This window comes from Podarcis gaigeae (genome assembly GCF_964106915.1).
Source record: "Podarcis gaigeae genome assembly, chromosome: 4".
Lineage (NCBI taxonomy): Eukaryota > Metazoa > Chordata > Lepidosauria > Squamata > Lacertidae > Podarcis > Podarcis gaigeae.
The window spans coordinates 49,457,072-49,471,333 of NC_139677.1; the positions used below are offsets into that span (position 1 = coordinate 49,457,072).

The window sequence follows — 14,262 nt, forward strand, 5'->3', positions numbered from 1 at the left end:
GTGGTACAGCTCAGGAAACCAAGGAGTTTTCTTTGTATGGTGAACAGTGTAGTAATGCAGAACAATAGTTACAAATGTCACGTTTTCTTATGTAAATATTATTAGTAGCTGTATTGCTAGTAAATACAGCTAGTTGCCCTGATCAGGGAATCATGCAAGGTGGGTTACTTTCTACTGGCAGAAAAGTACTCTCAAGTAAAATTTGATTTCCCAAATTGTTGCCATAGTTTTTAACCTTCTGCTAATCTATTAAATTTTATTTCATATGGAGAATGTTTTGTGAATGCAAAGCAAGTGTCCTTGAAAGTAAGGCTCATTTTCTGCCAAATCGGCATATGAATTAGGATCGTATACTAAATATTTTTATTAGTAAGCATCCTTAATCTGGATACAACTGAGAATCTCCTCTCATCCCCAAATAAACCAGACAAAGAGCTCCGAAGAACTCAAAAGCCATCACTAGAAATGGATGTAGTTAAAATATATGTCCTTTTGTATGCTCTTTCATACTACTTATTACAATGCAATACGTGGCATGAGAATGATATTACTTTTCCTATATGTTTTACTCTGATTCCATATTAGAGAAAGGAGTCCTAAGCAGGAATGCTTTCACTTCAGCCTGAACAATCAAGGCTTTCTGGTCCATCCCTGTGAGCTTAGGATAAGCACAATGTACTTAGGCCTTGTGGAGTGCATTTTTTGCTGAATACCAAACAAAGGCTTTCCCAGCCCCTCTCTTCTCAGTTAAAAATACCAGAGCCTGCTGTGGATGGTCAATAAATCTTTGAGTTCTCCTATTAAACCGAAGGATTCCGAAGGACAAAGTGAATGGGAAACTTCAAGATTGGAGTTAATTGTATGACTTTGCTTAAATTATTTAGGCACTGAATAAACATTACAGGTGGTTCTCTCACTTCAAAAAGTAGCTTGTCTTGTGTGCATGAGAGATTTGCCAATTGTCTAATCAATGAGTTGTCTCGGGGTTCAAGAAAAAGGAAATTCACAGACACATGGTCATCACTTTTGATGGCTGAAAACATCAGGTGATAATTTGTATATCTGAAATAGGCACAAATTATCAAACATCTACAAGAAAGGGGTTTCATATTACTCGTGACAGAATTTAAAACCAAATAATTGCAATGAGACAGTTCATTCCTATTGAACAATATGGTGTGATACGACCTACATTCATACATCTGCAATTCAGCCTTGAGACAGGCTGCTACTGAGTATGCATTTTATCACATCAGAATCTGCAGTTGTAACTCCTTTTCAGTATTGTGGAAAGTTTCAGCATCTTGCCAGAATAATCAAAGTAAAGGTATAGCTATAGCAGCAGCAGCACACATGCACACCTTAATTTTTCAGTCTATGTATGTAACTGGAACACACCCTTTTCTCAGTTTACCACCAGCTGCCTGGGGAGATAGGATTGGGCCTAACAAAACCAGACCTCCAGATAAACCAGCTCATCTGTAAGGTGCTACTGGATGATTTATCTTTCTACTACCAACAGAAAGATTAAGAGGACTCCCCTCCTCTTCTTTAGGAGGCCATGAAAAATTCCAAAGGAAGAGACCCTAGTCACTTTCCTAAACAACCTGGTTTGTACTGTATTGCCCAAATGTTACTGCCATGTTGGAACAGTATTCCTGCACTGTGCTTTAAAATCTCTGCTTTTTGCAGCAATGTGCAGCATTTAAACTAGCTAAACTTCAATTTATAGCCAGGTCCTATGTATATTTACTAAGAAGAAAATCCCACCTAGTTTAATGACGCGTATTCCCCCAAAATTCCAAATAAGATATTCTGGTCCCATCTTATCTTATGCATTCTTACTCAGAAGTAAAAACCCACTGAGCATACTGGCAACTGCATCCTCAGGCTTCTGACTCTTCCTCCAGGAAATTCTGAGCAGCACTTTAGCCTCATAACAGCCTTGGAAAGTAAGTTGGGATAAAAGATAAAGTCTAGCTGAAAACCTGGGCTTAGTGTTTGAACTTGGATGGGACCGGAATATCCCACAGTGAAGCCCCACTGAAGCCAAGAAGCCACTTTTTTTCCATCTCGCAGGAGGCAGGCACTAAACTGGCATATATGGAAATAAGCCCCATTGATTTTAAATTAAATCTTATTTCCATCTGCGCCTGCTTGGACTTGGTGTTAACACCAGCCATCCCCGCAAGCCTTGCTTTCCGATATCTTTGTTCACAAACGCATCGTCAGCCGTGATGATCTAGTATTCGACTTAAGCCTCCCCGCCCCAAAGTTGGTGGGTGTCCCCCTCCCGCCCTTCTCCTTCTCCTCCTTTCCTTTCGCTCCTTTATCCAAAGGCTGCTCGGCTCTCTGTCATCTCTCTCCTGGTAATTGGCAGCAACATCTGACAAGGGATCAACCGTTGCTTGCAATCTGTTCAGTGACATTGCACACCTGGTCTTCGCATCCTCTCCCTCTCCCACTCCAGCTATTTATACCGCTCCGGCACCAGACGCGTCCGTGGCTCACAAGAGCAATAACTTTGGGCGCAACAAGGGCACCGCGAGTCATTTTTCTCTTAGCCAGCACTGTCTGTTCTGCTCTGCTGAGGATGACACAGGGCTCTTTCTCGGCGCTCGTAAGCAGTGCCCAAAGAAACGCGGCGGCTGTAAGAGACCCGCTCTCCCTTTGCGCAGAAAGGAAAGGCGGCGGCGACGGCAGCAGCCTCTTCCGCAGTACACCTCCGTACATCCCCTCTTGCTCCATACAACGCAAGGGTTCTCCCCACCCATCTCGCCCCTTCCCACCCGCCGCCCTCGCCTCGTGCACAGCGAGCCGAGCTGTCTCTGCTCTTTTCCCCTAAGGTCTCGCGCCGACAGGCAACAGCCCTCGGCTCTCTCGCGCGCAGCACGCGGGGCTGACTGATAGGGCGCCAGGAGGCAGGCAGCGCTTGTCCATTCGCAGCTAATGATCCCCGCCGGCACTTGGGCTGGAAAATGCGCGAAAGCTACACTCCCGCCCCGCCCGGCGCCTTCTCCCGCGGTGAAATCCGATCCAAGTCCGGAGCCCTCGCTGCTTCCATTTTCGGCAAGGCTGCTGAGGCCTGAGCCTCCCTAGGAGGAAGTACAATGAGCACCGTGGGATCGGGCCGGAAAGCTGCTTGACCCCTACGGCCAAGGAAAACAAGCGCTAGTGCAATGGAGAGGCTGAGAGGGCAACGCACCGACCGGGGAGTCCCGGGTTCAAGTGTCGCCTTGGCTACTAAGCCCACCGTCTTTTAGCATCAAGCCCACTGTCTACTAGGCCGGGGGCCGGGCGGTTCAGAATACCGACCGACCGCATAAGTCTGCATCCAGGGGTGTCAACTTGAATAAAATATTAGGGGGAGAAGGTAATGCCCGCCCCACATCACAAGACACCGCGCACGCACACCATTTGAATGGCAATGCCCATCAACTTGGGGAATGGGGCTCAAATATTTTACATCGGTCCCTAAGAGTTGGGTTCTATGGTTGCATAGGAAGCTGTCTGAACACTCTAGAAGTCAATGCCAAGCACTGTTACTATAAAAGCGATAGAAATTAGTGGGTCGTTTAGCGCTTACTTCCGAGTCAACACGCCTAAGCTCAGGTTTGTGTGATCCGATCCTAAGCACGTTTACCGAGAAAAGCACGTCCTAGGGCATTTAGAGGTTGTAGGTCGATCCTATGCTTGTATAAGCGAAAGGAAAGCCTGGTGCTATGTCTCTGTCCTCTCCGCGTTTATTCGCCCGCCCCCCTGAGCTTAGTCATTTGAAATACAGGACAGCGAGCTGCCTTTCGGTGGCGACGAAGGCGGGAGGGGCAGGAGCGGCCGGGCTCGCTGGCTATGGCAGCCAAACGCGCGAGGCAGCCAAGGGAAGCCACTTTTGCAAGCGATATATAATTAGCCCGAGCTGCGCTTTCTTCCTCTTCCTCTTTCCATGAGCTTTCACCTTCAGATTCTGAAGGGAAAAGAGAGGGAGACGACGAACGCCCTTATCAAGATGGGATGGGCTCAGGGAGGGAGGTGAGTGCGAGGCGTCGCTTGGAAGCGGGCCAAGAGGAATTCCTGAAGGTTATTCAGGCTCCGGGCGGAATCCTGCTCTCGTTCTCCAACGCAAAAAGGAGGGAGGCAAACAAATGGCTGTCATCCTCATCACCCAGATAACAACAACCCAGATTACAGACTGCAGGCAGAATCCCCACCCCCGCGTTTCTGCGTTTCCTTGGACAAGACGTCAAGGCGCCCATCAACCGCGCGCTCTGCTCGCAAACTAGCTCCCGAGGGCTCGTTTTAAACAACGAGGTGTTTGGCCACCTTTGCATCGTCTGCTTCTGTGGAGCAATGGTGGGGAACCTTTGGTCCTCCAGCTGCTGTTGGGCTACAACTCCCATCCTCTTTGGCCGCTGGACATGCTTGTTGGGGCTGATGGGAGTTGTAGTTTAGCATCATCTCTGGAGACCCACAGGTTCCCCTCCTCTGCCGCAAAGGGTCCTGATAGCAGGATCCCAGCCATTCTTACAGGGAAGTTAACTCGTTTCAATAGGTCGTATTTACGAAAAGCGGTGGTCTTAAGACTCCTAGTCCTGGAATTCTGTTTGGCAAACCCTGCTTACCTCATTTCCGTTCTCCTATAAGAGAAGGCGGCAGTCCTAAACATATTGACTGGCTTTAGGTTTTAGCACGCTCTTTGTGGATTGAAGCCATGGCTTGCAGCGAAATCCTTAAAACTTGTAAGGCAATGCCTGAAGCCAAGTGAAACCGGACTCGCTGCTAGGTTGGCAGACACCTGAGCCAGAGGTCTTTGCTAGCCCTGCTACTGGTCCTTGTCACAACGTGATGACTCGGAAGTGCCTCTGAGTTCCGTGGCCCCCTCCGAAATCAGCTTGCATAGCGTAGGACAACCAAAAGCGCTGAGGGCTGGAGACGGCCCTTTCCCCCACAGCCCATACTCCATCTCTGAGGCCTATCTCGACATGCTTTCCTAGCCCTATACCGTTTAATTTTCTCTGTCTGCCTCTCCCTCCCTCCTTTCCCAGCCCCCGATTCCCAGAGGCTTCCATGTGGTCGAGATTGCCCCTTAACAAAAGTACCCAAGCGGGGCGGGAGAGGCAGTTCGCACGCTGGCTCTGCTCCACTAAGTCTGCGCAGCCGGAGGAACCTTCAAGGACCGAGCCGCCACCCCTTTGATGTGCGACGCCGCCTGGAAGCGACAAAAGCCGAGCTCTCCTCTCCGCCCGGCCTCCTTTCAAAGGAAGGCGCTTAATTGTGCGGGCTCCTTGTTTGGGGAGGGAGCGGCAGGGAACTCCGCACAAAGTGGCGGCCAGCCGGAGCACGGCTACATCAAAGGTATTTATTTTGATTATCTCCTGGCTATTTTTGGCAAGAACTTTCCTCCTCTCTCGCTGCTTAAGTTTTGCCGGCAGAAGTGACTGTAATGATTCGTCTTTGTTCTCCACTGGATGTTTACGTTGCTCTTAGCATCACGTGCCTTTTGCTGGGACCACCAGCCCGCGGTTGCACTGGCTTGATTTGGAGTTAATCCTGGAAGGGGAAGGTGGGGGCGGCGGCGGCGGCGGCGGCGGCGGCGGCGGGTAACCCTGCTTTTATTAACTGTTTAGGTGTCAGCTAGTTTTTTTTTGCGCCGCCAGCTTCTTCTAACAGCTTATTGAAACTTCCCTAATGGTGGGCTTGACTTTGCATTTGAAATGGTTCTCTCTACTTCCCTGGAACAAACCCCGGATCATCAAGTGTCACGGAAGTCTCATTCATTGACTTCCAGCTCTGCTACGCCTGCTTCTTGTTATCAAAACCGGGAGCCAAACCCCAAAGATGGAACCACCTTGTACTGGTTGTTGACTAATCCGGGTTAACCACATTTCTGCTCACGATTCTAATCTGGGGTTATAATTCCTCGCGTAGAAGCATGAATGGACAGAAAACACCCTAACCAATCTTGAATCATTCGACGGCTAGTAGGATCAGTGGGCTGTAGGTGACTCCTATTCAGAATTTGCCGTGATCTTGACATTGGACCTAAAAAACTCCATTACGCTGCAGTTCTAAGTATACGCTTACCTGAAAGTAACTCTCAGTTAAACCTATAAAACGGAAGCAGGAACAAACCTGCTTAAAATAGGCCTCTTGTGGGCGGCGGGGAGCCCGTGGCAGAGCATCAACTGAAGGGGTAAGCAGCTATCCTTTGGTAGAATATATCCAATGAATTCCAGTAGACTTATTTCCAAGTAAGTACACATGTTGAGATGGGGTCGTCAGCCCTACAGAAAGCACCGGAAGGAACTCGGTGTGTGCTTAGGGAACTTAGGGATGTCCTGATGGAGCCAGCCAAGCGGGGGAAGGCGAAGGTGGCCTTCCCTATCCCAGGAAGGAGCGACAGCCGCCGCCCCCCTTCCTGCTGGGGGTTGGCTTGCGTTCTCCAGGAGGCTGGAAATACCTCCAAATTCGAAACAGCTGCTGGCCTTGCCGTGGTCTGCCTGCTAAAATATGCCGATCTCCTTTTAATCTGTTTCATATTCACAAATTAAGCACTTAGCCTAGGTAATAAATCATTAGCAGTTTACGAGACGAGGCTGAGACACACCAGTGAAGGGAAGTTGGGGGTGGGGAACCGATCCCCCTAAAGGCGCAGCAGCCGCGCCTGGAAAGCAGCGCTTGGCAAAACGCTGCCTGGATTCTCTGGGGCGCAGAGCGCCCGAAGCACGTAGTGTCGAGGATGACGCCTTGCCAAAAAAAGCTTTCTTGAGTTCATGGGTGGAAGGTGGGGACTTGGCCTAAAAAAACTCCTCCGCGGCAAGCGGAAGAAGCTGGAGGTCTGGCTGGAGACAGCTTCCCCGCACCCCGCCAGAGCCTCCTGCCTCCTCTGAGCAGGTAGCGCCCAGCTTGGCTGCACCTGCAAACGCGGCTCCGCTGCAAAGGATGACTCACTGGGAACAAGCAAGGCGCGGGCGCTCTCCCTTCCTCCCTTCCCTTTTTCTTTCTGGCTGCGAGTCTCCATCTCCTTTCCAAGGGCAGTTCGCCCATTCCCGGGCCAAGCTCTCCCCGCAGCCAACCCCCCCCCCCCCAACACCGGGAGACACAAGACATCGGTAGGACTGGGTTGCAGTCAAGAGCGAGAAGGCTGTGCTCTTCCCGGGACTGCACGGGAAACAATCGTGGAAGAGACCACCAGACACCATTAGATCACATTGAAACAAGATAAACATTTTTACTAGCCTGCTTAAAAAATAAAGACCGGTAGCTCAGCCTGCTCACTGACGCCACAGAACAAAGCATATTGAGGAAAGGAGGGGTGGGGGTGGGGCTTGCACAGGGGCCACACAGGGAGCCTGGTCTGGCAACGTCAAAGTCCCACAACGTGCTTCCGGTGCCAGGACTCAACCCTAGGATACTGTATTTGAAACCATGCTTCTGAGCAAGCGCAGAGTGTTTTTGTCTCAGCGCTGAGCAGCCAGACCCTCATTTCTGAATACTGTATTAGGATCTCCCAAGCTTAGTTAGCAGGAATACCAAGTTCCATTGCACCCAGGGAGACTTCCTAAAGAGAGACGGCATAATAAGCGGTAAAACACTTGCTGATACCCCTCTTCTTTCCTGGATGGGACTCAAGGCGTCTTACAGATTCTTTGCGTGTTGGATCCCTGACATTGCCATTTAACTGGAATTCTGGTTCCGGGCCGTGGAAATATCCCTCTCTGCTTGAGGTCCTCCAGAGCCTTTAACTCCCGAAGGAGAGGAAGGATGGTGGACCGTTGACCCTCCAGTTGCTTTTGGGCTTCAGCCGTAGCCAGCATAACCAGTGGTCAGAGATGATGGGAGCTGTAGCAGCGTCTGGAGGGTCACCGCGGAGTAGGCAAGGTTAAGTCTAAACTAACAAATGCTCTGGACAAGGAGCTTCACGTATTGTATGTACATCGAAGCAACCCTGTATTAAGATATGGCTTCGTTCTCTTGAAATAAATTTCTTCTGAAACTAGCGTGTCTTGTGAGGATTATTATTATTAGGAAAGGGTGGCGATAATAAAAAGGAACTCATTCCAGGTCAGAGACGGCGGTCCCTCGAGCACGAGCCCCAGCACCCACCGCCACTCCTGACGGTGACATTTAGCAGCCACATTATGCGCAAGAGGGGGAGGAGAGGCTGGCGGCCTGCCTGTCATTACATCCCTCCCTCCTCCCTCCTCCTCCCCTGCCGAGGAGTCGGGGACTACAGGCTGGGAATGGGAACCGGTTTTCTTCCGAGCCTTCTTCCCACCGCTCTGCTTCAGGTCCGCTGCAAGACTCGCCTCTCTTGCGCCCCTCCAAGTTTCCTCAACAGGAAAAGCCTGAGGATAGGATTTTCTCCGGGAGCCTCCCGCTTGACTCGTCTGTGGCCAGACATGAAACGGCTGCCTGCGAGCGCACTGCAGCCAGGAAGAAAGCGAGACCAGGACGGCGCCGGAGTGCCATCCGCAAACAAGTTCAGCCGGAGTTCTTGCCCTAAAGGCGAGTCCTTCTCCTAGGCTTACAGAGCCGCTGACACGTAATGAGTTACTTGGAACTCTTACCAATCAACCGCCTTAACCCTATGGACGTTTACTCAGATGCAAGCCTAGGGCTCATCCACAATGCCCTTTAACGTATCTCCATTAATTTCCCGTAGTCCGTATCATGTTCCCCTCCAGCAGACTGCCTTCCCACACTTTCCCGTCCCTCAGTCCGGATTTTTCTCATTGCCTTCTTTTCGGAGCATTCTTGGTATGAGAAAATCCGGATTGAGGGAGGGGAAAGTGTGGGGAGGCAGTGGTCTGGAGGGGAGCATGATATGGACAACGGAGAACTAATGGAGGTACAGGAAGCTTGCTATCTACACTAAAAGACAGTATGGATGAGCACACCCACACCGAGAGAGAGAGAGAGAGAGAGAGAGAGAGAGAGAGAGAGAAAGAGAGAGAGAGTAGAGCGTCTACTATGCCTTACTCCCAGTTCGAGCCTATTTAGTGGGTTTTGCTCCAGTTTAAATGGGACATTTCACTTCCGGCTCAAGGGGGCTGCCTGTTCGATCACTAAACACCCTGGGAAGTCGGTTTCATTGCGCACTGCAATTCCAGTACTCGAGAGTAAGCCTTACAGAGTTCAAAGAGGCTTACCTCGCAAGTAAGACTGCGGGTCTTTTGCTACTTTAGGTCCACGGGCTGCTGCATGCAGAGGGAGCTGTTGCTTCCTGTGGGCCAAACTACTTAGCGAAATATCAGTGTGAGCCAATGCCCAAGTCTCAGGAAAGGCTGCAAGGCTGCACCCATGGGAAGGCAAAATATGGAGCGGGTGTGTGTGTTCTGCGCGCACTCCCAAAGCATTGCTCCACACGAGGCCGGCACGATACTCCGATAAAGTTGCATTCAGTCTCCTGGCTTTGGGAGGAAGCTGCTATATATAGCCAAGATGGCTGGACCGGACGCTGATGGGAAGGCCCGTCTCTTTCCACAACCGAGCCGGTTTAAGGCAACACGTCGTCATCCCGAAGGCGCTTGCTTGGAAGGAGGAAGCCCCAGCTATTTCAGCCTAGAGGTCGGCTGGAGTTCTGCTCGCTTCCTGCCTTCCAAAGGACTCTACTTAGTCTAAAATCGCGGGGGCCCCTTCCATTCATTGTAAAGGCGGGCGGACTTGTTGGGCTCCAGCTCAACTGGGAGGCGGATCGAGATGTCCGCTCAGGCAAAAAAGAAGTTCGTGTGTCCAGGATGCCTCTGGGAAACCTCTTATCCTTTCTACAAACCCTGCTCACCCTCCCCTCGCACCGTCAGGAAGGCGATCGATTTCCGTTGCCAATCCATAGGGATCTGCGATCTCGGACAGCACTAATTCCAGCAGGGAGCCAACCGAGGGCTGCGGTCACTCCTAATCGTTATAACCCTCGCCTGCCAGGGTCATTTTTAAAGGGCACCAGGAGCCTTCAGTTCTATGCACACTGCCCAGCGAGTGAGACCCATTCAACTCTATGGGAGTTACTTCCATGTAAACAATGGGTTGCGCTGTTCGGGTCTTTCCTTACCCCGCTCCCCGAGGCTACCGCTATCCAGGAAAAGGATTCCGAGAGAGGAAATGAACAGCTCCGATCCACAGCACCATTAAGACGAAATGAGGTGTGTGAAGTGACTGGCTTCAGGGGTCGTAGTTCAGGATTGTTAGGAAAGACGTCGATTTATAAGGGACTTGTGTTTGATATATACACCAAACCTGATGGATTAGCTGAACGGATTTGCGGACGGGGCCTTCCTGTGAATAAGTAGGCTTTCGGCTTACTGGGGTTTGTGGATTGGAGCTGTTTGGGGTTTTCGGGGGGCTCCATGACTAGTAAGGCTTTGAACGCGGAGGTGGCCAACATCAATCGCGGCGGCTCCGAAAACCTCGCTGTGGTGAAGCGAATGCAGCAGCAGGGCGATCCCGGACTCCAAACACTGAAGGGCGGGGGGAGGTGCGGGAGGAGGAGGAGGAGGAGAAAGGGAGGGAGGGAGGGGAGGGGAGTGGGGGAGGGAAATGTAAGCGGGCAGGGACGGGGCCAAGGGAACGAGCGACTGCTGAGTGCATTAAAGAGAGCAACACCGACCTGGGAGCATCCGCCGCGTGCAATTGGAGGCGATCCCCTGGCGAGGAGGCGCTGTCAGAGGCTATTTATCTCTTGCCAGGGCTGAGGCTCCGGTTCCCACATCGGCCGCGTGTAACAATGGCAGCGATCAGCAGCCTTTCACGCGCTTCAGTGCCTGAATGGATTGCGGAAGGTGCCCGCGCTCCGCTCAGATGCCTGCTTGATTCATCCCCTCCACTGCACAGTGACGATCGCCACGGCCGCTCTGCCCGAGGGACGCGCGCGGGAGGGGAGGGGAGAGGCGGTGGTCTGCCCCATTTGCCAGCGGAACGCGCGCACCCCCCCCCCACACACACAGACGCACCCCCCGCTCCACTTCGCCTTCCTTGCCTCCCTCAGCACCACCTGATTTTCCATTTGCAGGACTGTGGCGTTCAGCCAGAAATGTCAGCGAGGACTGAAACTTGACACACAAATAGGAGCCCGAAGCAATTTCCTGCCTCCTCCTCTCCTCCCCCGGCTCTCTCTTTCTGGTCCAGCACACGCACCCCAAACGTCTCCATCTTGTCTTCTAAGTTCACTTGGAAATAGTTTGGCGCTATCTTATTTTCTCCTCTCTCCTCTTAAAATGCTTGTACAATCAAATTTTGCAGCCGGGTGAATTTTGTCACTGGAAATTCTCCCAGGGAAGGAAAGGCCTTCGGTGCTCTGGCCATGAGCTGCTCCTCGAAGCCGGAGTAGCCGTAAGGGAGGGGGCTCACCTGCTGCTTACAGGTAACGAACCAAAACAGAGGAGAGGGCCTCGGCCCATAAAGGCACTTAAGTCTCTGAAGCAGAGAAGTGGGAGCCTACCACCGCCACCGCTCTGACCTGGGAGCACCGTTGGGTTGATCTCATTCGTCTCAAATTCCCTGACTGTACTCTGGCACTGAAAGAAAGAAAAGATGGGGAAGGAAGCTCAGGAACCCGAGCGCCAGGTAAACCCTGGGTGCCAAAGGCAGCACAGGAGGAGAGATTCTGAAAGGGCCCTTTCATAGGCATCTGCCCTGCTCTGACCATTGGTCCATCTAGCTTAGTATTGTCAACTTCGTGACTGTAGTGGGTCTCCAGGGTTTCAGAAAAGGAGTCTTTTCTTGCTCTGCTTGGAGATGCCAGGGATTGGACCTGAGACCTTCTGCATGCAAAGCAGAAGCTCAGCCACTAAGCTGCAGCCCTTCCCTAAGGGACCTTGGAGCTCAGCCATTTCCACACACACTGCTCAATACAGAAATCTTGCGATTGCATTGTCCTTTCCAGCCTCTTCAGCAAAGGAGAGAAACCACCATCTCCGGGGGCAGGCAGGCAGGCAGGCAGCATTGGTTGATAGGTTCTCCTAATGCTTGGCCAAACTCTGCTTCCTTCCAATTTCCACCGCTTCCTTCTACTCCTGAGCCTTTCACTTGTCCATCAAATCTCAAAGACGTGTGATTGAAGGAGGTCTACACCAGACTGAGCTTCCTTGTGTCTCCTGTTAATCCATTCAGAGACGAGCCAAGTGCCGACTCCTACTAAACACTATAGGAAGGGAAGCAAAATGAAAATCCATCCCTTTACCACAGGGGACAGGGACATGGAAAGGATGCTAAGCGTGTGTGTGTGTGTGTGTGTGTGTGTGTGTGTATAGGGGGAATCAATCTGTATAAAGACCCCAAACCCCAATTCTAAGCACATGCCCCGCTGACATAAATTACTCCCACTCAAAATGTGTAGGTTCGCGTAAGAGATGAAAGAGGATAACAGCGCAGTCATTGCCGGAAGGTTTTTTGCATTAATTTCAGTGTTCGGCATCTCAAAGGTCTGTGAACTGGTATCATCATAATCACTGCTATTGTTATTATGTTAGGAGAAGCGCCGCCCCTAATTCAGTGGTGGAGCATCTCGTGTGCATGCAGGAGGTTTCAGGTTCAATCACCTGCCTGAAATCCGGGTGGGTGTGTGGCGCGGCACGGCGGCTCTGTCAATGAGGGTGGATGACAATCCTGAGGATGCGTAAACTCTGTTCCTTTGCAGCACACCCCAAATACATCCTTTCCCTCAATGAATTCTGGGCACTGCCATGTACCCCTTTACGATTCCTCACTCGGTATAAGGCCGTTTCCTGTGTCCCTGTTGTTGGGGCTGGGGGCTACACAAACGCCTCTTTCAACTCAGTGGCTCCACCCTCATTGACTTTTATTGGGGCATCAGAGATGGAGGCCTGAAGTCTGTTGCATTAGATAGCGGTGGCCTAGAAAGCCAAGGAGGAGCCCCAGCGAGTCCTGGTCCTCGGGTTCCCCTCGGGAACAGCTCAGGTCGAGGTGGGGGAAGGAAGTGTCCACGTCCACCTCTTTCTTCCTTTTTCTTGGTGTCTGCCCATCGGCTAGAGACCCACAACCCTGTCCAGAATTAAAGCTGCTTTGCGTCCCGGCGACTTCTCCGTGACCTGAACCAGACGTAACCTAAAACGCGAGGGATTGCCTGCGTCATGAGTCTGAAACCTATAGGGTCCAGCCAGGGGCATTTGGCCAAGGATTGCATCCAAACCCGAAACAGATGCAGTCGGAAACCGCTCTCATTCAGATCAACGGGACCTTTCATCCAAACGGTTAGGATGAGGAGGTAAAACAAGCAAACAAAAACCCGGGGGCTGGTTGAGCGCTGAATGTTCCGACTCCGAGAGCAGTGTTCGGGAATGCTGTTTGGTTTAATTAAACTGAGCGCTCCGTCGGAGCTTGTCTCTCAGCCTCGTTTGGCGCTCCTGTGACCCAGCTGCCTCCCTCCCTCCCTTTCTCTCTCTCCTCTCCCACCCTCCTCTGCGGGGGAGGTGGAGGGAGAGAAAAAATGCGTCTGCGGGAGTGAGAAAAAGAAAATCCGCGACAGCACCGGAGCAATCAGAAAGCCTGGCGCGAACGTGTCTAAACGGCGAGGCAAGGATGCCTCAGCACTTTCCTTCCTCTTGTGCATTTGCAGCGCAAGGCAGGCTAATTCCTCCGCTGAGGGCCTCAATCAGGCATTTATTTGACACACATGATGCATGAACGGTTAAACGCTATTCTCAGCAGAGGGGGGATCAGCCAGTCGTTTCGTGGCGGAGAGTTGCCGCCGACATGCGGCTAGCTGGAGGAGGCTGCCTTCGCTCGCGTCTCGAGGCTTAGGGGGAAGGAGAAGGGCGGGCAGGAAGGCTCAACTTTTCTCAGCCTCCTCTCCAGCGCAATCAAGGGCGAGGTGATAAACCTGCCGGCTCGCAGCCAGCCAGCCCTTCCCCTTTGCTCAGCGATGCCAGATGACCCCCCCCCTTCCTTCCTTCCTACTTCCTCCCTCCTCCCCTTCTTCTTCTTCCTCCTCTTCCTCCCCCCCCCCCCGCTGTTGTTTCCTCTCGCTCGCTCGCTCCCTGCCTCTCTCTCTCTCTCCCTCCTCCCTTCCCCGCTTTGTGTTTCCCTGCCGCACCGCCTGTGCTGGTGGCTACCAAGTGAAACTGACGAACATGCAAAGCCTGGCAGCGCCAAGCTTAGTCAGTTTCACGAGACAGAGAGAGAGGCAGGCAACCAGAAAGGGCGCAGGAACTGCAGGGGGAGACAGGGGCGGCCAATATGGAAGGCGGGGGAACCAAGAGATGGTCCTCTTCGGAATAAAGCGTAGAACTAGCTGCGTGTTTCCTCGTT

The 14,262-nt window shown here is 51.9% G+C and overlaps 2 long non-coding RNA genes across 2 annotated transcripts in view; one reads left to right on the forward strand and one right to left on the reverse strand.

Moving 5' to 3' along the window:
• Positions 1-10,894, reverse strand: part of LOC310842550 — a 47,953-nt gene extending 37,059 nt beyond the window's left edge. The window contains exon 1 of the long non-coding RNA XR_014563200.1: positions 10,604-10,894. This is a non-coding gene — a long non-coding RNA (uncharacterized lncRNA). The remainder of the gene's footprint in view (positions 1-10,603) is intronic.
• The window catches only part of LOC310842546, a 51,807-nt gene that overhangs the window by 24,244 nt on the left and 13,301 nt on the right, over positions 1-14,262 (forward strand). The window contains exon 2 of the long non-coding RNA XR_014563189.1: positions 5,043-5,352. This is a non-coding gene — a long non-coding RNA (uncharacterized lncRNA). The remainder of the gene's footprint in view (positions 1-5,042; positions 5,353-14,262) is intronic.